The following is a 20,272-nucleotide window of genomic DNA, read 5'->3' as shown; positions in this document are numbered from 1 at the left end:
AGAAGTAGGCTCCCCGCCCGAAGCCCGATGTGGGACTTGATCCTGGATCCCAGGACCATACTTGAGCTGAAGGCAGACATTCAACCACTGAGCCACCCAGGTATCCCTGTCTTTTTCTTTCTTATTTCACTTAGCAGTATACTCTCTAGGTCCACGTCGGCTGTTGCAAATGGCAAGATCTCATTCCTTTTCATGGTTGAGTATATTCCATTGTGTGTCTGTGTGTATGTGTGTGTGTGTGTGTGTGTGTGTGTGTTCTTACCCATTCATCTATGGATGGACACTTAGGCTGCAGAACTTAGGAAACAAAACCTTAACAAACAAAGAAAAAAAGAGAAAAAACAGGCTCTTAAATATGGAAAGCAAACTGGTGGTTGATGGGGGGCAGTGGTGGGGGATGAGTGAAATAGGTAAAGGGGATTAAAAGTACACTTACTGTGATGAGCAATGTATAGAATTGTCAAATTCTATAGAGTAATGTATAGAATTGTCAAATCATTATTTTGTACACTTGAAAATAGTATAATACTGTATGCTAATTAATACTTCAATAAAAATAATCTTTTTTCAAAACTAACTGTTATTTATTTTATTTTATTTTAAATTTTTATTTATTTATGATAGTCACAGAGAGAGAGAGAGAGAGATAGGGGCAGAGACATAGGCAGAGGGAGAAGCAGGCTCCATGCACCGGGAGCCCAACGTGGGATTCGATCCCGGGTCTCCAGGATCACGCCCCGGGCCAAAGGCAGGCGCTAAACCACTGTGCCACCCAGGGATCCCGGTATTTATTTTTTTAAAGACAAAAGGGAATCCTCTGAATAAGAGAAAATATTTGTAACATACATAACCAAGGGGCTCAAATATTGAAAATATAAACAACTACAAATCAATAAGAAAAATCAGATATCCCAAGAGAAAATTGGGCAAGAAATTTGAAAAGAACTTCCCAAAAGAGGATATTCAAGTGGCCAACAACCAACCATATGATAAGAGGTCAACCTTTTATTAACATCAGAAAAATGTGAATTAAAACCACCATGAGATACCAGAAGTGATAAAAAGAAAATGACTGGAAATGTCATATTGTTTGCAGAGATGTGGAGTAAATCATACTTTTACACACTGCTGGAAAGAGGGTAAGTGGGTACAGTCACTTTGGAAAGTTATCTCAACATTATCTTTTAGAGTTTAAAATACACTTGACCCAGCAATTCACTCCTAGGTATACACCTAAAAGAAATAGATGCACTTAGGCTCCAAACAGTGATGTGCAGGAATGAGCTTGCCCCAAGTCAGGAGAGTTGTTATCAAATATTTACCAACTTACCACTGACTCCAGAAAAGATGCACAAAAATGTTCTTAGAAGCATTATTTATAATATGCCAAAACAGAAACCATTCAAGTGTCATTCAAGGGTAGCATGGGTAAATTCTTCATAAATATTAAAACAATGGGGTATTATATTCAATAAAATGAACTAGAGCTACACACAATCACACACAGAACTCTCCCAAGCATAGTACTGAACAATAACAACAACAACAATGATAAAACCGTGAAACACAAAAGTATTTCTTTTTTTTTAAATTTTTATTTATTTATGATAGTCACAGAGAGAGAGAGAGAGGCAGAGACACAGGCAGAGGGAGAAGCAGGCTCCATGCACCGGGAGCCTGATGTGGGATTCGATGCCGGGTCTCCAGGATCGCGCCCTGGGCCAAAGGCAGGCGCCAAACCACTGCGCCTCCCAGGGATCCCCACAAAAGTATTTCTATGGTATTATTTCATTTATATAAAGTTTAAAATTAGTGAACTCTGAACTTGCATTGCTACAAACTAAGAAACTAAAAGTTTGAAGAAAAGCAAGAACGTGATACATATGAATATCTGGGGAATAGTTATATTCAGAGGGGTAAAGGGGTTGTGATTGGTAATGAGCAGTGGGTGGGGCAGAGGGTGTGCTCCTGGGGTGCAAACAATGGTTTATTTCTTGATACAGGCTGCAGTTACACAGGTATTTATAGTTCATTAAGATGAATACAGTTGACCTCTAGACAACCTCTACCACAGCTGAAAATCTGAGCATTTACTTTTGACTCCTCAAAAGCTTAACCAATGATAGTCTACTGTTGACTAGAAGACGTACCAATAACAGAAATTGCCAACATAATACATATGTTCTATGTTTTATATGTTTTATATATTTCAAGTATGTTCTTACAATAAGGTAAGCTAGAAAAAAAGAATATGTTATTAAGAAAGCCACAAGAGATAATACATTTATAGGACCAGACTGTATCGAAAAAAAAAATGTGAATGTAAGTAGACCCATACTGTTCAAACACATGTTGTTCAAGAGTTAACTACATTTAGGGGCACCTGGGTGGCTCAGTCGGTTAAGCGTCTGCCTTCAGCTCAGATTATATCCCAGGGTCCTGGGATAGAGCTCTGCGTCAGGCTCCCTGCTCACTGGGGAGTCGGCTTCTCCCTTTCCCTCTGCCTGCTGCTCCCCCTGCTTCCTCTTTTCTCTCTCTCCCTGTTAAATAAATAAATAAATAAATAAATAAATAAATAAATAAATAATCTTTTAAAAAAAGAAGAGGCAGCTGTGTTTGGTTTTCCAATAATTGTATCTAAGGGATTTTTGTAGTCAATAACAGTCCCTACCTCCCAAAATGGGGTTAAATAAATTAATACACAAAAAGCTTTTTGAAATATGTTTGGAATATAGAAGCACCAATTACAAATGAGCAAGTAGTGGTGGTATCATAAAATAAGATTTATAGTGGAATCTGTTCAAAGAAATGGTAATCTTGAATAAAGGATTTAGGATGGCATTCTAATTGGATATAAGAATAATAAAGCATCCATTGTAACAACAATTTAAGTCACTTTCTTTTCTTCTGAAATATAGACCAAGTCCAGTGCTGGATGCTGGCTTTACCAAAATAGATAAGACACAACTCCCACCTTGAACCTAAAATCTAGTGAAGAAGAGAATTCGTTTACTCATTTAATCACTTAAACATTTATTGGGTCTGTACTTTGTGCCAGTTTATTAGAGACACAAGTAATTTTTACAAGGAATATATATACCATCCTGGAAAAACATACAAAAATAAGCATATCAGAATATAAACACTATGCTGAAGATATGTGTACAGGGCAAAGGGAGGCAGGAGAACTAGCTATGATTCTCCTGTTATGTAAATGGAGTGCCAGAGACTCTGAATTAATTAATTTTATCTCCATGCCACACTCATACAAGTTAGAGAAATTAAATGGCCAACATGAAACCTTTCCCAACTCCCTTGCAACAAGGGTTCTGAATACAAATTAGGTTCTCAATTAGATACATTCATGTGATATGCAAGGCAGGGTTGGCTGGGGCCATCTTTTGCAACTATTGGTCCTTTCTGCTGGCATGTCAGTCAAGGCAGTGGAAGGTTTCCCTGCAGTGGTGTCCCTATACATGTTCCTGTTTCCTGAGTGCTGACAAGTTATGGAGGTAGCATCAGTTTGATGATCTGACTCCTTGCTCCGGGGATTAGATTTAGATGCCCATTCCCCATCTGCATGGTTGTTGGGAAGCAATAGAAGCAACAGCAATCTCTTATGGCCTGCACTAGGGGTGTCCTCAGAGGTAGCATTCCCTCCAGCTGGACAGTCACACTTTGTTCTGCAATGTCCTTGAAGACTCAGATGGAATCAGCTCCTTCCAACAGTTTTGTTAGGACCTACTTCCCTATATTTAATTTCTTCCTACTTAGAGTGACTTTTCTGCACCAGGTCAGGAATAGTACAAGTGGAAGCATGAGTTTTCATTTACTAAAACTTATTGAAATAATGAAGTTTACACATTTCTGATTATAACTGCTATGAAGATAATATCTATTGTTCTAATTACCATTGTTTCTTAGGAAATGCTATACATAGCAGTTAGCTCCGCAGATGCACGGCCCAGAGGGAAAATAACTTGTGCAACTACATATCTTCCCAAGAATAGGTCTCTGTAATATTTTGCATATAGAAATACATCTGTTAAAAAAAAAAGAAAGAAAGAAATACATCTGTTATTGTAAAGAGCACTTTTTCCTTTGTTGAAGTTGAGTAGTAACATGTGATAGATGTGTCAAAAATGCTCACGCGATGTATTTTACTTCTTGGAAATGCCTGCATTAAAGGGTAAATTGGCTTAAACAAACAGGTGAAAAAGAGGCTGATACAATTTCATACTTATTTTCAAGGATGAGCTCGGTTACACGGATAAATAGGACACACACACGCACACACATGCACACACATCTACCATTCTTTGTTTGCTTAAGGAATTCTAAGCATTGCACTGGAAATTTTCCAGGAAGAAGTCTGTTTCTTGAATTCTCAAGAGCTGAGAATAAAGGGAATTGCCATATGCTGATTCACTAACACATCTCCTTTAAGAAAACGGTCCCCTGAGCATAATAAGAAACCAACCAGGTAGAATTTATGTATAAGCCTTCTAATCAGGGAAAAACATACTTCATCAGTTAACAAGGTACTGGTTGCCTTGTGTTCTCCATAGAACCTGCTCAGATGTGGAGGGTTCTTTTCACGTCTATTTTTCCTTTTCCCTCCTGTGTCCCTTGGGCAGGATTCAGGAGAGAAGAATAAAGCACTGGAAAATAAAGCACTTGGCAGGCTCTCAGAGAAGGTTAGCCATGACCAAAACACAAGCCAGCCAGTTGCTTCTCTAGAAGGACAGGAATGGTCACCTTCTATGAGCACTCACTGTGCCTACTCTGTGCCAGTACTCAGGTATACTGTGCTCATTCGATTCTCACAGAAACCCTGCAGAGTCGGTTGTATTGCTATTCCCAGTTTACGGGTAAAGAAAATCAAGGCTCAGGAAGTGATTGTTGCTCAAAGTCACATAACCCAAAGGTTAGAGCCAAGAATGCAAACCAGGGTTGATTTCAATTGGAATCCACAATGCTAGCTGTGGGCACAATACACCACAACATGAGTTTCATTGGCATTTTATGTGGCCAGATGCATTGCCAGCCCATGCTCAACTTCTCTCTCAGTTCCCAGATACCTCCTAAAAAACGGGAACAGTCTGTGACCATGGACTACTATCGCCAGTAGAATGCATTTTTTTTTTTTTGCAGAATAAGGCCAATGACCCAACTTATTTGCTTATTTGTTTCTTTTAGAAATTCAGGTTATGGTAGGGGTGCCTGGGTAGCTCAGTTGGTTAAGCATCTGCCTTTGGCTCAGGTCCTAATCCCAGGGTCCTGGGATCAAGCCCCACTTTGGGCTCCCTGAACAGCAGAGAATCTGGTTCTCCCTCTCTCCCTTTGCCCCTTCCCCCAGCTTATTCTCTCTCTCTCTCTCTGTCTCAAATTAAAAAAAAAAAAGGAGAGAAATTCATGTTATGGGGACACATGTATATGAGGCCAAATCCCCACATTGCTTCATAGGGTATGTTTTTGTGGCATGTGGCACCTGAGGACCAGGGAATGGTGCACACAACTAGACATTCCTGCAGGATTGTGTCCAATGCCTCAGTTTTAAAACAGAACTCCAATAAAACCCAAAAGTGAAAAATCACAATGCTAATGTAAATTCAGAATCATTAGTAAAGGTTAATCAGTCATGTCAATGAACCCTATGTTATTAAAGTTCACTTCTCTTTGGGTCACAAAACATATCAGCTCCAAAGTGGCAAAATATGATGTGGAGAGAAATTTAATAATTTAGTGAGTTGTATCAAATTCCTTAAGAAGAATTAAGAGTTTCCAAGGAGCTGTGATGTTGTCGTTCAAGATGTACACCCCACCTACCTAGCTTCAGGGGGAGGCATTATCAATCCATGTACATATCAAGCCTTTAACTCCTATTAACTCAATATCTACCACGTACCATCACTGTTTCAAAGCTGAGTCACCATGTGGTAGGACAGTCATTTACTGAACTATAGGCAAAATAATGATTTCATGGAAGTCACTCGAGATCTATTGTGATGCTTTTTAAAACTGAAATATTATGACATGCTTGGGTTTTTACTTAATGCTTGTTTTCAATATCTCCCCAAATTAAATAATAGCAAAGGCAAAGCATGGTGAGCTCTGACCCCATTTGTATTCAAGTGAAATAAGTTTAACTTGTTATGTTAGAAGGAGACACCATACTGGGGTCTTCCTTAAGCCCTGATGGTCGGGAGTTATCGGAGCCTCAGATCGGGACCCAGAGAGTTAAGTTCTAATTCTATTCAGTGGTGGAGGTTACAGAACTTGGTAGCCTTCAGAGGCTTTATCTGCCACCATGAAAAGAAACAATCTATAATAAGAAAGAACAAAAGAGGGCAGCCCGGGTGGCTCAGAGGTTTAGCACCTGCCTTCGGCCCAGGGTGTGATCCTGGAGTCCCAGGATCAAGTCCCATGTCCAGCTCCCTGCATGGAGCCTGCTCCTCCCTCTGCCTGTGTCTCTGTCTCTCTCTGTGTCTCTCATGAATAAATAAAGAAATAAAATCTTAAAAAAAAAAAAAAAGAAAGAAAGAGCAAAAGAGACAAGAGCTGGGACAAAGGATGGCATGATATCCCAGCTACTTTCATGCTGTTCATTGGAGTTCTTAAGGCTTAACTGCATCCGTGCTGCCTCTGCAGTTTGGTTAATTAAGATAATAAATACATGTTGTGAGCCAGAATTTGGTCACCTGAAGCCAAGAATGCTGAAAAAGTAAAACTAGATCTACTATTCATTGAGTAATCATTTTGTTTCAGGCAGGGTTGAGTATTTTACACATACCTGTTATCTTACATGATATTAACAAAAAACATCGCAATCTAGGAACTATAACCCCTATTTTGCATATGGAAAACAAGGCTCAGAAAAGTTAAGAACTCACCCAGTGTCATACACTAGGAACTGTCAAGCTAAGCCAGGAAGTGCATCCAAGCCTCTGTAATGCCTGGTCCCTGCTTTTTCTACCTATCTTGTGCCTCACTGTGATGATTATTTTTTTCTTCTGAAAAAATCTGAAACTTCAGTAGCCTCTTTACAGAACTTTTGGGAACTAAATTATGCTATGTGTGTAAAGCCTCCTTGGAAACTGTAAAATGAATATACAAATATTAAATGTTATTACTGCTTCAGATAGAGTCTGACCAGGGATTTCACTGCAAATTTAAATAAAAATGGTCTTTTTGAGAGTAACAGTCACACTCTGGGCAAACTTAGAAACATCTTTACTGAAATTGTTTTAGCACTTCCAGATTTGAAATGACTTTTTTATTACCTGCTTTGCCCAACTAGAAGCTGTGTCAGAAGTGAAGAGGTCAGCATGTAGCTGCTGCTGCCTGGTCCCTAGTGTCTTCCTTACTTCCCTCTTAGGGCTCCTTTTCTGTCTTCCTGTACCCAACATGGATTTACAGCCTTGCTCTGTGATATGCCTGATTCCCAGGGCTCCTGCTACAAGGGCACTTTACACATGATTCTAAATTCCCAGAATCACTAAGAGAATAGAATCTGGAGTCAGTCAGACCTGTTGTACATTTTACATCATCTCTTATAAGCTGCGGGTCTGGGGCTTGTTACCCAATCCCTCTGTGTTATTGGGAAACAATGCAGATTACAGACATGGGCTAAATGTTTATATGTTGCTGCTGGAGTGCCAGGCTGACTTTGTGATGGCTCCTTTAGCTTTTGTACACACCCTTTTTTTTCTGGTGGAGCATCCTGTGTGCTCTTGTCTTTCTCTTGAAATGTCTCTTCCATGCTGTCTCTGCATGCTGTGATCTGCATCCCATCTCCTCCATTGACCCTCTTCTTTCTGCGAATCCACCTTTAAATATCTGGCATAAAACTGCACTATCTTTCCTTTTTGGACATGCTACTGCTGTTCGCTGTAAACCTGTACCCCTCTCCTGCCTCTCTAGAACTCTGTGCAGTGCTTCAGACTTTGGATGAAGCAATCTTCTGAATTCCAGTGTCTGGGTTAGTTACTGTAGATTCATCTCATGTTGTAAGGGATTATTTAGTTAGTCTTTATCTGCAATGGAATCATGGTGGGGCTTTCAATTGTATGGGGTTTGGCATTGAAAGGTATGGTTTCAATGTCCAGGTCAGCCACTAACTAGGTGTGTTGACCCTAGAAAAATTGCTTTGCTGCTGGAATCTACAAATAAAACAGAGATGATGATCCTATTAATTTTTATGAGGATCCAATGAGATAAAATGTGTTAAAAATTCTTCGCAAACTAGGAAAGCACCACACATAAATGAGTTATTATTCTCTTGAAATACACCATTATTTTGGAGAAAAGAACATGATTCTAGGAGGAGCCATTAGAAAGGACATTCCTTCAAGAAACTCAACAAACACATGCCCTTCCTCACAGTGCTTCCCTTTACCTACAAATCACAGCAAAGTCACTGTATTTTCTACTTCAAAGAATATGAGAAGCTTTTCCCTAGGCAGAGTACTTTGCCTTTAACCCTTTCCACTTGGGTCCTTTTTCAAAATTGTCAGTCTAAAATCTTTTTTAAAAAATATATTTATTTATTTATTTATTTATTTATTTATTTATTTATTTGACACAGAGAGAGAGAGAGAGGCAGCGGGGGTGGGAGGGGGAAGTGGCAGGCAGAGGCAGAGGGAAAAGCAGGCTCGCTGAGCAGAGAACACACTGTAGGACTTGACCCCAGGACCTTGGGATCATGACCTGAGATGAAGGCAGATGCTTAACTGACTGAGCCACCCAGGCGCCCCTAAGATTGTCAGACTAAAGTCTTACTAAACCATAATATTTGCATCTTTCTCCTTGGGGAACTAGTGTACAGAAAAGTCCATATTAGTTTATGTGCATGTAATTTGGAATTTGTAATAACTGCAAGTAATACTTGGTTATAGTTCCCTTTGCTTCATGTATGAGGAACAATGTTCTCTTAAAAAGTTACATAATAAATAATACCTAGTTACAGTTTTAAATATGTAAATGAAGTAACTATTTTTGCATATTTCTCACAGGTAACTTGGAAACATGTCTTTAATAATAATAGCTGATACTATATGAAAAACAGGCTTCTAAGTGCTTTATATGAATTCATTTACCTAAGAATAACTGACATGATTTCAAAACATTCTTATCATTTAATTGCAGGGGAAATTTCTCTAGGCAAGATAAATAAAAAGAAACCCATATCTAGGCACACAGCCAAACTGCTAAAAAGCCAAGATAAAGAAAACATTTTGAAATCACCTAGAGAAACAATATGAATCACTGCTGACTTCTGATCAGAAGCAATGGTGACAGAAGACAGAGGATGACATCTTCTCAGGCAGAGAAAAATAATTGTCAACCCAGAATTCTATATCCAACAAAGTATTTTTCAAAAATGAAGGTGATCACTGCTGTGGGAAAGCAAAATGGTGCGGCCATATTGGAAGACAGTTTGGCAATTTCTTATAAAACCAAACATACCATTTATTGAAGAGACTGTCTTTTTTCCAGTGGATAGTCTTTCCTACTTTGTCGAATATTAGTTGATCATAGAATTGAGAGTCCACTTCTGGATTCTCTATTCTGTTCCATTGATCTATGTGTCTGTTTTTGTGCCAGTGCCACACTGTCTTCATGACCACAGCTTTGTAGTACAACCTGAAATCTGGCATTGTGATGCCCCCAGATATGGTTTTCCTTTTTAATATTCCCCTGGCTATTTGGGGTCTTTTCTGATTCCACACAGATCTTTTTTTTTTTAATTTTTTTTTTTATTATTGGAGTTCAATTTGCCAACATTTAGCATAAATGGTGCTGGGAAAATTGGACATCCACATGCAGGAGAATGAAACTATACCTTACACCATACACAAAGATAAACTCAAAATGGATGAAAAATCTAAATGTGAGACAAGAATCCATTAAAATCCTAGAGGGGAACACAGGCAACACCCTTTTTGGACTTGGCCACAGCAACTTCTTGCAAGATACATCCATGAAAGCAAGAGAAACAAAAGAAAAAAATGAATTATTGGGACTTCATCAAGATAAAATGCTTCTGCACAGCAAAAGAAACAGTCAACAAAACTAAAAGACAACCTACAGAATGGGACAAGATATTTGCAAATGACCTATCAGATAAAGGGCTAGTATCCAAGATCTATAAAGAACTTATTAAACTCAACAGCAAAGAAACAAACAATCCAATCATGAAATGGGCAAAAGACATGAACAGAAGTTTCACAGAGGAAGACATAGACATGGCCAACATGCACATGAGAAAATGCTCCGCATCACTGGCTATCAGGGAAATACAAATCAAAACCACAATGAGACACCACCTCACACCAGTGAGAATGGGGAGAATTAACAAGATAGGAAACAGCAAATGTTTGAGAGGATGTGGAGAAAGGGGAACCCTCTTGCACTGTTGGTGGGAATGTGAACTGGTGCAGCCACTCTGGAAAACTATGTGAAGGTTCCTCAAAGAGTTAAAAATAGAACTGCCCTATGACCCAGCATTTGCACTGCTGGGGATTTACCCCAAAGATACAGATGCAATGAAACGCCGGGACACCTGCACCCTAATGTTTATAGCAGCAATGTCCACAATAGCCAAACTGTGGAAGGAGCCTCAGTGTCCATCGAAAGATGAATGGATAAAGAAGATGTGGTTTATGTATACAATGGAATATTACTCAGCCATTAGAAACGACAAATACCCACCATTTGCTTCCACGTGGACAGAACTGGAGGGTATTATGCTGAGTGAGGTGAGTCATTAGGAGAAGGACAGACATTATATGTTCTCATTCATTTGGGTAATATAAAAATTAGTGAAAGGGAATAAAGGGGAAAGGAGAGAAAATGAGTGAAAATATCAGGGAGGGTGACAAAACATGAGAGACACCTAACTCTGGGAAACGAACAAGGGGTAGTGGAAAGGGAGGTGAGAGGGGGGTTGGAGTGACTGGGTGATGGGCATTGAGGGGGGCACTTGGCGGGATGAGCACTGAGTGTTATGCTATATGTTGGCAAATTGAACTCCAATAAAAAAATAAAATAATAAAAAATAAAAAAATAAAACAATAAAACCAAACACTCTTGCTATGTATCCAGCAGCTTCATTCCTTGGTATTTACCCAAAAGATTAGAGAATTTATGCCTACACAAAAACCTACATACAGGTATTTATAGCAACTTTATCTGTAATTATGTCAAATCTTAAAAGCAACTAGTTCTTCAGTAAGTAAAAAAAATCCAGATGTTAGAATATTATTCAATGATAAAAATAAATGAGCTAGGAAGCCACAAAAAGACAACAAGGAATCTGAATGCATCTTGTCAAGTGAAATAGTCTACTCTGAAGAGGCCATATGCTGTATGTATTATTCAGGGTTCTCCAGAAAAACAGAATTGATAGTAGAGATAGATGATAGATAGATAGATAGATAGATAGATAGATAGATAGATGATAGATAGATAGATAGACAGATAGATAGATGATAGATGATAGATAGATAGGTAGGTAGATAGATGATAGATAGATAGATAGATAGATAGATAGATAGATAGATAAAGAGATTTATTAAAGGGAATTAGAGCTCACACAGTTATGGAAGCTCACAAGTTCCAAGATCTGCAGTCAGGAAACTGGAGACCCAGGAAAGATGATAATGTAAGTTTCAGTAAGAGCCCAAGTGCAAAGGCAGGAGAAGATCAACGTCCTAGCTCAAAGACAGTGAGACCCTCACTCAACCTTTTGGTTCCATTCAGACCTGCAACAGATTGGATGGAGCCAATCACATTAGGGAGAGCAATCTGCTTGACTCAGTCTCCTGATGTAAATGCTAATCTCATCCAGAAACAACCTCACACACATACCCAGAATAACATTTAACAAAATATCTGGGCACCCCATGGCCCAGTCAAGTTGACAAATAAAACTAACCACCATATAGTATGATTCCAACTAGATGATATTGTGGAAAAGGCACAACTATATAGAGAGTAAAAAGATCAGGGTAGTCATGCATATAGGGGGATGAAGAGAAGGATGACTAAGTATAACACAGGATATTTTTAAGGCAGTGAAAATATTCCGTATGATACTATAATGTTGCATACATGTCATTACACAACTGTCAAAATCCACAGGATGCACAACCCACACAGTGAACCTGATGGAAACCACAGACTCTAGCTGACAACACTTGATCGATATTGGCTCATCAATGTAATGACCCCAGTGAACGACTCTAAGATGTTACTAACAGGGGAATCTGAAGTGAGGGAGGGGGCATTTATGCGAACTCTCTGTACTTTCTGCTCAACTCTTCTGTGAACCTAAAACTCCTCTACAAAATCAAGTCTATTAATTTAAAAACCAAAGGAAGGTAAAATTAAACATTTTAAGATTAAAGAAGGGCCAAAGTTTCTCAGGCTGAGTAGAAAGGGCACCAAATCTTTTGTAAGGAAGGAAGAGTGCTGGCATTCATAAACATGAGGACAAATGCAAAAGGCTATATTTTCCCTCTTAATTTCTCTTCTCAATCACCTCTGTTGGTCAACATAGTCACCCTGAGGCTAGTGAATGAGAGAAAGATGCAAACTAACTTCTCAAAAATAGTCAGTGATTTATATTGTTTATACTTTAAAAAAAAATCTTTCATCCCAATTAAATTGAATTTATGAGAGGATAAACTAGAAAATATGTATGATAAAAGAACAGTTAGATTGTAAAATACCTGCTCTTGACTTGACTTTGGTTGATTCAGCCCAGTGTTTTCTGGCAGCCGTTGGGGGGCCCACTCAGACCCTCTGCAAGACAGAAGCTGTAGATAGGATTGCCATCAGCCAAGAGCCACTAGCTGCAGTGCTTTTGGGATCCACTAGAGCATTTAAGCCTGGGACCTGAGAGCTTGCTTTCCTGGGCAGCTGCACCCAGCCACAGGATAAGGTTGCATGGAACAAGGTGATATTGGGTCTTGTAGGCCACAGAAAGGACTTTAGATTTTATCACAAATGATATTCACGGCCCACATGATCTGACTTATATTTTAACAGGGTCTCTCTGGCTGCTTTGTTGCAAATGGAACATGCATAGGCATGTCCACCTTCGGGGTCTCTGTTCTGGAAATTTCTTCTGCTGAATGCTCTTCCTTCAGACAGCAGCATCTCCAGTCCCTGTTTTTCTGTGGAATTGATTCCAAAGTTGTTCAGATTTCAAATGAAGGTCCACTCCACCCCCTTTGATTTTTTATTTGGGATATGGCACTTGGGATGATTCTTTACATTCTATAAGCTCAGCAATTTATTAAAAATTGTCTACACACACACACACACACACACACACACAACCCTTGCTCTTGGGTGGCCAGTGGGTACTGCTTCAGAACGGGCTGTACTCCTAGAAACAGATACCCTTGGAATTGATTCTTTCCAAATTTAATAATTGAAATAGTCCTAAGTGGTAGAATGTAAGCCATGAATGGTGGGGGCCAAGCAGGAAATTGGAATTGGATACCTAAATACCCAAGCCAAGATGGGGAATGAGACAGTAACTCGGAGGTGTTTACTGGGCTGAACGCAGATTATGACACGGGAGGCTGGAGAGCAGAGAGCCTCAAAATCAACCCCTGCTGTCAGAATTGTAGAATCCAAAATTACAGACTGTACATGACCTGGGGCAAGTCATTTAACCTGTTTCCATTTCTTCATCAGATGATGATACTTGTGCCCCATAGGGCATGGCAAGATTAGGTAAGATGGTTTCGAGGACTTGCATGACTTAGCACAGTGCCATAAACAGTGAAGAATGTCCATCTCTTTACGATCTATCACATTTTAAAATGTAAAATGGTTTTCCTCTTATTTTAGACAGCAGTGCTCAGATTTTATACTTTACATTTTTTAATTAATTAATTCATTTGACAGAGAGTGCGAGAGAGAGCATGAGTGGGGTGAGGGGTAGAAGGAGAAGCAGGATCTCCACTGAGCAGGGAGCCTGATGAGGGACTCAATGCCATGAACCCCAGGATCATGACCTGAGCTGAGGCCACCCAGGTGCCCCAGATTATATATATATATATATATTTTTTAAGTTATTCATCAGAGAGAGAAAGAAAGAGAGAGAGAAGCTGAGACACAGGCAGAGGGAGAAGTAGGCTCCATACAGGGAGCCCGGTATGGGACTCGATCCCGGGACTCCAGGATCACGCCCTAGGCCAAAGGCAGGTGCTAAACCGCTGAGCGACCCAGGGATCCCCGAGATTTTATATTTTAAATGAATGTGATTAATTTCTGTCTTACACACGAATATTACACATATAATCATATGTTAATTATGATATTGCTAGTGCCTTTACCTAAAAGCGGTCGTCTTCCTTTGTCTAAAAGCAGTGGGTATCTATTAGGCAGGCAGGGCGCGTGGACATCTGGGTACCTGAGTGGCTTGATTTTACTGAGGTCACAGAAGAGGCTCCTGTGCTCCTCGGGCTGCATTCCCTCTGTCTTCCCTTCTTCTTGATGTGTAAGGCTAGATGCCAAGATGGGATTACACGTGCAGGGATATTATTGAGGAATATGCCTGTGGGAGGGGAGGGGACTAGGGAGTCAGGGAAGGCTGGAGAATTTTCTATCTGATCCCAAGTGAAGGAGAGAGGTAGAGGAGGCAGGAGGTGCCCTGGACTGTCTTCCAGCTGTCTAAGGAAGGCTCAACAGAGCCTGGGGGAAACCGTGAAGCCAAAGGCATCCATGACAAGAGCCCCCTGCCTCGGGCCTGCAGGTCCTGCTCTAGCTCAGGCTCCATCCACACGCACTCGGGCATTGGCTGGGAGCAGCCGGTGGGCGTGGCTTCCCCGGTGACGTCAGAGGGGAGCAGCTGCCTGGCCAGCCCACACCTGAGCTGGGGGACCGGCGGGAAACCAGGAGCAAAACTCTCAAGGTGAGCCTCGAGGAGATCTGCTTGTTAGGGCTGCGGTGCCTCTGTGCACCCGAATTTGTTAGCTCTGTTTATCCTTATTTTAACTAGGAGATTTACTTCCCAAGCTTCAGTGGTATGTAATTCTAACGAAGTGATAGCTTATCTATAGAATCTAACAAAATGTTCCACCCTCGAGGAGCTTTTGCTGATTAAGTCTCAGAACCCATTAATTTATTTCACTATCAGGCACCAAAGGCCTCCTGAGTGTGAGGGCAAAGGAGACACTGTAGATCCTGCCCTCACAACAGATATTGTTATGGAATTTTGTAATGTCTACGATTTCTCTGAAGTGTGATTGACTGGGACCCTCCCCGCCCCCGACCACCAACCATGATAAATCTCTCTAAAAGTAAGCTTGAAAGATTATAACGTTATACATATTTAAGAATAAAACCTATTCCTACACGTTTAAAGATTTGATTTTTCCCCACTCATGGAAGCTCTTGGCAGAGGTGAGAATAGACTGACCCTTCTGAGTTTTATCAGCCTCAGGGGCCTCCCCAAGCTTCCTCCTTCTCTGACAGGAATCAGTTTCTCTGGATTTGGATTTCATTTGCTAACAGATTTGATGTGACTTACAATAATATTTACATCCCTCTTGTCAAGTCCTGTGCTGCCTGATTAAAACTCTGGTCACATTTTGATTAATTTTAGCCTTTATTTATTCTATGTACTCTCTCAGTGGAATTAATTATTTCTGGGGCCCCAAGTGCCAGGACTGGCAGCACAATTGATGGGCACTACCCACAGTCATGAAGAAGTAGAGTATTGCTTTCCTGGGGGCCATTCCTCCAGGGATGTATTTGTCAACAAAGATGGAAATTTCTTCACCAGATTTATATACAAGCAATCCCTGGTAGTACAGAATGTAGTGAGTGCCATAAATCTTGGGAAAACTTTATATATATCTCCACCCTGGAGCCTTTAATATCCTTATACCTTCTTGCTCATTAATGGTATCACTCCTAGAAGGAAATCTGAGTTAGGCCCTCAGATGCCATAATGTTGGTAGAGTAGGGCACATGGCTACCAAATGTTTGAATCTGGTAACCAAGGTCCAGGAAACCTAATTCCATTTGAAACAAAGAGTGGTTGATTTTTCTTAGATATAGAAATCCAAGTGATCTACACTGAACATTACAAAACTGAATCTCATTATTGCCAAATTCTAGTTACACTTCCACATGTTGGAGATTTGCTTGGAAGTACAAATGAAATGAAGAACCAGAGAATGATTTTCTTCCTCTGAGCAGATCCTAATACTAGTCATTCTAAGTGGTGAACTTTAATCTTTGACAAATTGCTTATTGCCATGAAGTCTATGAATATATTCACCTTTGGTTGGAACCACAGTGTGGTAAAACCAATTATTTTAAAGGTCATTGCACTGCTCCCACCCTCTGTTATAGATCTTTTAACTTGCTAGACCTTCTGTTTATGTGTGAGAGTTCCCCATCATAAATAATATCTGAACTTGGGGCTTCAATTTTCATTAGAAGTGGGTGGCGTTAAGTCAGAGTAATTCTCCATTAACCATTACTATACTTTGTATTACCCAATGGAAATCGTATACGATAACTGACAGTTTAATTGAAACTTTGGCCTTTGCTCAGTCGACAGGAATTGGTTTAAGCCTTACCCGTCTGGGCTCAGTTTATGGATGCCTGCCTCCAGATTCTTACAAACAGCTTCAGGACCACTAGGACTGGCTCTGATAAATCCAGTTAGCACTTTCAGAGTCAAGCATAAGAGAAAAATCAAGGAGAAAGAGGGGTCAGCAGCATGGAAGCAGACGAGAAAGCTCGTCAGAGAGACATTCCCAGAGGGGAAGAGAATGGCTGAGGATATTTCCAGATGTGTAATATCTGGAATTAAAGTTGTCCCTGTCCTATGCTGTGCCCTTTTGGTAACCTTCCCCACTTCCTAGCTGAGACCTCCAAACTTGAAAGAAAGTTCCAGCCAGGACAGCCTTGTGTTGGAGGATCGGGAGAAGTTAAGGGACAGACAATAAAGGGAAGTGCAGTCTTCTCTGCAACACACTGCCAATACCCTGAAATATCTCCTGGAGGAAACACTTCCCAAGAGGAGTCCTGGGGCAGAAGAACATCTAGGGTGGTAGCGCATCCTCTCCTTAGGTAGGACCAGAGATGTTAAACCTGGAAGGGACATTTGGGTCAGTCCAGCCCCTCATATGTATGGGAGGTAGGTCTTGGAGGAAGGGGGCTTCTGGTGACCTAAGATGAATTGGATATGGGTTTCAAGCTGTGAAAGATGCTGATGTTGTTTGCCCCATGATTGCAGCTCCCAGAGCTCTGGCTGCTTCCGTCCCATTGCCCAGCACCATATTACCTCTCCCCCCGAGAAGCTGGTCATAGGTTATTTGTTGGTAATCCACCTTTATTCCTTCTCAATACTGTCTTGCCTTTCCCACTCACCTCCTTTAAGGGCTGAAAGAAATTGGCGTTGTGAATTTAAGGACCTACCTGTTCCCTCCAAATCCTACTTATCCATGGATACCACATGTTTCTAGGTGAGGGACAACACATACTTAGTAGGAGATTATTGAAATCTACAATTTGACAAATATAACTTAAAATGATGATGCCAGTTGAGGTGTTATGTGGATCTTAAAGTGACTTTGGAAATGGATCAATGTTCCTGACAAACTGATACCACATAATTCTTTCTTTAAAAACAAAAAACAAACAAACAAACAAAAAAAACAAAGTATATAAAACAGGGCTTGAACTCACAACCTTGAGATCAGGACCTAAGTTGAGATCAAGAGTCAAATACTCAACCGACTGAGCCACCCAGGCACCCTTGATATCATGTAATTCTTATCTTCTTGGGCCAATGAGTAAGAGAGTGGGCCTTAATATCATAGGGTTGTCTCCATAGAGGAAGACCATGAAAGGGATCTGGTGGCCACTGAAAGAATGAAGAAAAATCAGCTGGTACCAAACCAGGCTTCTTTTCACAGGGGAAATGAAAAGTGGGAGGAAAGTCTTGGGCCCCTGAACATAAGGAAATATTGCTCCCAAGTGGGCAGAGGTATCTATTAGGGAAGTGGAAACACTGAGCACCCTTCCTGGGCTTCTTGACTTAGTCCAGAGGTATCCCTCCTTTCCTTCCATTTGCACAAATCAGTGAAGGTTCTGCTGGAAAGCAGTTTTGTCCAGTGCTCCTGAGTGGGAACATTATCCAGTTAACAAACTAACCTGATCCATATGATTTTTTTTTTCTCTAGGCCGGCTTCGTTACAAAACACCCTTGTTCCCAGGGACTTGAGCTATGCTCATTCTTTATCTCCTTTGTTGTTTTGTAGTCATTTTTAGCTTTTATGAATTCTTACTTTTAAAAATCACGTATGATTCCCCATTTTAGAATGCTGGAAAGGATTGAGGCTTTGGAAATCATCTCAGATATTAGCCACTGCCACTAACATCGAGGTACCTTTGGAGAAGTGGTTTGGGGATTTCCTCATGGGTGAAAATTGGAGGTCATGAGCCCCCTTTTTAGAATGTTTGTGCAAGTTTAGGGTGATTATGGATATGAAAATTCCAGGTACGCTGTTGGCTCTGAGAAAGTGCTAATTTCCTTCCCCTTCATCGTCAATATTCTAGGATTCACATTGCCGAAAAAATCTTTAACCTTGATGTCTATCCAAGAAGCATGTACCAGGCCTGCCACCTATCTTGTAAATCATGTTTGATTGGAACCCTGCCGTTCTCATCCATTTCCCATGTTGATGGCTGCTTTCATGCTACAAAACAAAGTTTTGTAGATTATATGTGTTATATGTGTCTCACGAGGCCTGAAATATTTACCATTTGGCACTTTTCAGAAAATGTCTGCAGATCCCTGGGATAGAGCAATGCTAGGGCCAAAAGGAACCTGGTTTATTTTTTTTAATATTTTATTTATTTATTTATTCATGAGAGACACACACAGAGAGAGAAAGAGAGAGAGAGGCAGAGACACAGACACAGGTTCCCATGCGGGGAGCCTGATGTGGGACTTGATCCCGGGACCCCAGGATCATGCCCTGGGCTGAAGGCGGTGCTAAACTGCTGAGCCATCCAGGGATCCCAAGGAACCTGGTTTAGTAGCTGAGTTATTAACAATATATCCCCCCAATCTACCTGTGCTTTCTTCAACTCGTCCTTAATATAAGTTCACCTTCCTATATCCATATGTTGAGAAATTTTGCTTTTCTTTTCTCTTCTTTACTCAGGAAAGTTAGAATTATTTTTAGATGGATATTTAAATAGCTACTTCTTATAAATAAAAATTGTTGAAAGATTTATAACACAGGTAATATTCAGAATTTATTTCCTCCTCAGAAAGGTGAATTTTAATGCATGAGTTCTCAGACAGGACTTGCAGAAAGATCAGTGGAGGTGGATCTCTGGATGTGTATGGCTGCAGATGAAGAAGAGTCTCTGAGGATGGGATATTATAAATTTGTATGAATATTTTCCCTACCACTGTTGAGATTTCATCTCATAGTAAGTTGCTTTTCTACAATTTACTATGAGGAACTGAATGTGAAGGAAAAGAGGTCTTGGGAGCTACCAATCTTTGCTTTGCCCAAATATTAGTTCCCTTAACCAAATCCTCCTATGTCCACTCTATGTAACATAATTTTTAAAAAAGATTTATTGATTTATTTGAGAGAGAGAGAGCATGAGCACACAGGAGGAAGGGGCAGAGGGAGAGGAAGAGAGAGATTCTCAAGTAGACTCCCAGGTGAGTGCAGAGCCTGACACAGGGGCTTGATCTCACGACCCTGAGATCATGACCTAGGCCAAAATCAAGAGTCGGATGCTTAACTGACTAAGCCACTCAGGTGCCCCTGTTTTCAATTTTTAAGATGTACAAGATGATGATTTAATGTATGTATACATTATGAAATGATGACCACAGTCAAGTTTATTAGCATATCCACCACCTCACACAGTAATCATTTGTGTATGTGTGGCCAGACATTTGAGATCTATAGTGTTATTAACTAGAGGCACCACACCTATATTAGATCCTTGGAATTTATTCATCCTAGAGCTCAAAGATTGTACCCTTTGATCAACATATCTCCCTCTTTCCCCCATCTTTAGGTCCTGGCAACCAATGTTACACTCTGTGGTTCTAGGAGTTTGATTTTTAAAAAAATTGCTGTGAGATCCTACAGTATATGTCTTTCCAAGTCTGCCTTATCTCACTTAAACAGAATATCCTCCAGATTCATCTAGGTTATTACAGATGGCAGGATTTTCTTCTCTTTTATGGCTAAAAAATAGA

This window comes from Nyctereutes procyonoides, unplaced genomic scaffold (assembly GCF_905146905.1).
Source record: "Nyctereutes procyonoides isolate TBG_1078 unplaced genomic scaffold, NYPRO_anot_genome, whole genome shotgun sequence".
NCBI lineage: Eukaryota > Metazoa > Chordata > Mammalia > Carnivora > Canidae > Nyctereutes > Nyctereutes procyonoides.
Note: the sequence above shows the minus strand (reverse complement) of the source record.